This window comes from Microtus oregoni, unplaced genomic scaffold (assembly GCF_018167655.1).
Source record: "Microtus oregoni isolate MIOR12 unplaced genomic scaffold, Mior012 000031F_ref0000149, whole genome shotgun sequence".
NCBI lineage: Eukaryota > Metazoa > Chordata > Mammalia > Rodentia > Cricetidae > Microtus > Microtus oregoni.
Genome location: NW_024543090.1, coordinates 4387337 through 4391065, shown reverse-complemented (window position 1 = coordinate 4391065; position 3729 = coordinate 4387337).

The window sequence follows — 3729 nt, the reverse complement described above, 5'->3', positions numbered from 1 at the left end:
AAGCAGAGAGCTAGACTTGAGGCCTTGAAAAGAAGTCAAGTTTGCCAGGGGGAATGTACTGTTTGTAGGATCAAGCCACCTTCCTTATAGCTGGGGAACTCAAGATAGCAATAATAATAATCCCTATAAATTTGCCTGTTTTGAAAGCTTTTTGCATGACTACTCAGAGCTACAGATACACAAATCCCATAAAGAGGAAAATTAAAGAAGTAGAAACAGCTGGGGAAGGGGGGTAGCACCTGCCTGTAATCTTATCATTTGGAAGGTTATGGCAAAAGAATTGTTGAGTGTTTGAGGCTAACCAGGCTATACAGCAAGTATTGGGCTATGAGGGCAACATAGCAAGACACAGTCCAAAAAGAAGGAGGAGAAGGAAGAGAAGGAGGAGGAGGAGGAGGAGGAGGAGGAGGAGGAGGAGGAGGAAGAAGAAGAAGAAAGCAAAAGAGGAAGAGGTGGGAGGAGGACGACCAGCAGACACAGCTGCCCTTCCCATTGACCGACCCTAAGATGCACACCCTTCTGCCTCCCCCAAATCCTGTGGCTTGTTTCTAGCCTGTGCATGCCTTTTTTCCTGATTTGCCATGACCTCAAGGGCAATGCCTTTCACCAGCACTTCCCACGATACCACCAACTCCACCGTAGTGCCAACAATGCGAAAGATGTTAGTCAGCCAGACCTCCCTTTCTGCTCTTCCACCCACAGAACTCCCCGACACGTGGGCAGTGGTTGACTCGTGTTTGTGTGAATGAGTGGAGCCACAAGTATGTACTTAAACCAATGAAAACTAGGCGTAAAATACCCACGTGTAAAGCAAACATCAAAATAAAACCATGGTGTAAGACGGCTTCTATCAATGAGGACTACGTCATCGGCTTAACTCCTTTTCCTAACTGTATTCCATTTTTATTGCTTCGGTAACTAGCATTCACAGTACTGATTTGAGATGGGTCTGTCACACAAAGCATTTTGTCAGCCCTGTGGCCCTTTTGAGAAGCAACTGTGCAGAAGGCACGGCTCTGCACGCTGGAAGTGTAAGGTGACTCAAACAGAGCAAGCAAGGCCTCAGCAAGGAACTATCCAGCTCTGTGAATTGATGGAGTCAATAAATCTTTATTAGGAACCTGCTATGTGCCTGAAATGTGGATCAGGAGTACACAGAGCCGGCACAGATTTGTATTCAAATGGATTGGGGTATGCTTATTTCCAGTGAGGGGAAATTACTAGGTCTCTGACCTAGTCAGGAATGAATTCTCCCAAGGAAGTGACAGACACCACAGTCTAGAGGCTTTGTTCTTCTCTCATGACTGGACGTGGCAGAAGTGCCCAACCTGACTTGGTCCCAGCAGATGCTTCCTGCAGAGCTAGCCAGTGCACAGGAGGGTCTCCACAAGTGCTGTGTAGGTGCTGTGTGGCACCCCGATTTGAGGTTGGCAGTGTGAGGGGCACTTGGGGACCACATGCTCACTAGGAGATTCCAACCATTCTGGAGGCCTCCGGGCACTGCTGAAGGCAAGTCCTGACACAGAGACCTCAGGGCGGTCCTTCCCTAGCACCATTGACAGCAACTAATGGGCCGCCTTTGTGCAGATGGAAAAATAGAAGAAAGAAGACAAATTCTGCCCGAGCCTGGAGGCCTCTGCTCCTCTGGGCAGGAGACTTTCGATTGCTCCCGTACTGCAAAGCTCGGGTCACCAGCCTGAACCGCTAAATGCACATCACGCCCGTCCACTTGGAAATGGCTGAAGGCACTTACATGGAACTCCCAACCTCTGTCCTCAGCCCTGAGACCACAGGTGAGTATTCGGGTCTGTGCTGTATCGATCATGCCTCCCACTGGCACCCGGACAAATGCCGTGAAGCGAGTCAACTTTCCACTGACGAGGGAAGTCATTCTCCTAATCCGCTCTCGCTGGACAATCAGGTTGACAAAAACCATTAAGTTTTCTGAGATTAGAAATTCCCTGTCAGAGGGAGCCGTGTAGAGAGTTTTCCACTCCATTACACCCAGGACAATAACCAGAGGCCAAGTGACAGGAAAAGGCTGGGGCGTTTGCACGTTTCCTGTGTCCTTGGGTAGAAGGAAATAAATTCACAAGTGTCTCCTTTTTGTAGGCCAGGGGAATATATATTACCTCATTAATCAATGCAACAGTCTACAAGGTGGGGGCTAGTTATCACATTTGACAGAGGAGTAAACTGGAGTCCAGCAAGATGGGCCACATTCTCCGAGACTCCTACCTGGTCACTGGGAGATGGGGCTGGAGAGATCTGTGTCCCTGGGTTGAGGGGTGTAGAGGCTGCTGGCCCACTTTCGTCTGGGTGTAGATATGCTTTGCCGTCCTTGATCTTGCTTCCCTTTGGAAGATGTCACGGTTCTGTAGCAGGTGGAAGCTGACTGGTACAGTGGATGAGGCCCCGATTGGGAACTAAGGGATTCTGCCAGTGGCCGTGTGACTCCCAGCAGGTCCCAAGTTTCCTGGCCTTATTCATGAGCCAAAAGGGCTGGGAAGATGGCTGTGTTGTTAAAGTACCTATTGTCAAGCATGAGAACCTAACTTTAGATCCCCGGCTCCCTTGTAAAAGCTGGGTGTAGTGAACCAAAGGTCTACAGTCCGAGCTCTGGGAAGGTAGAGACAGGAGGACTGGCCAGTTAGTTTAACTGAATCAATGAGGTTGAAAGACCCTGTCTCAAAAAATAAACTGAAGGGGCTGGAAAGGTGGTTCAATAGTCAGGGGCAGTTGCAGAGGGCTCAAGTCCAGTTCCCAGAACCCAAGGCAAACAACTCACAGCCACTTGTCACTCTCTTCTGGGCTCCATAGGCACCTGCACTCAAGTGGAAAACACTCATGCACACACTTATTATTATAAGTAATAAGCAAACTTTTAATTAAGTCAGAACTGGAGAGAGATGGCTTAGCGGTACAGAGCACTTGCTAGGCTCAGTCCCCAGCACTGACATTGTGAGGCTCACAGCTGCCTGTGACTCCAGTTCCAAGGGATCTGATGCTATCTTCTGGCCTTCACGGCTACCTGGACACAAGTGGTGCACATACATACACACACATACACACATACACAATGCAACACAATAAAACATATCTTTACAAAACAATAAAGTGGAGATAAATAGAGGAAGGTGCCCAACATCAGCCTCTGCTCTCAATGTCAGCGCACACACATGCACACACTTGCACCACACACACATCCATAAAAACAAGCTAACAGACACCATCTCATAAAGGCTGTGAGGATCAAATGAAATCACACCAGAAGAGGAAGGCGTCCAGCATGTTGATTGGCACATGGCAGGTACTTTGAAGGGGAAAAACAGGGAGCCGTTGGTAATAGGAAGTGGCTTTGTTAGTTACATTTTTACTATAATTTTATATAACCACATAACTGAAGATTTGAAAAAACTACAACAAAAAAAAATCACCTATTGCCCTGACTATCATTTTCATGGTAATATATTCCCTCCAATAGTTTTAACCAATAGGCCTATTTTCTATACATCTTATTTTTTGCAGCATTGCCTCCTGTTTTTTTTTACTGAGCATTATAATAAAATCTTTGTTCATGCTCTACATCTTTATTTTTAAAATGAGCGATATTCCGCAATGTGCTAAGGCCTCCATTCTCCTGCCCGTCCCCTCAGTGGTTGAACTGTGTCTCAGTTTCACCTTGCTGCACACTGTGCTGGGGTGAACAGTTGGTGCACCCGGCATTTG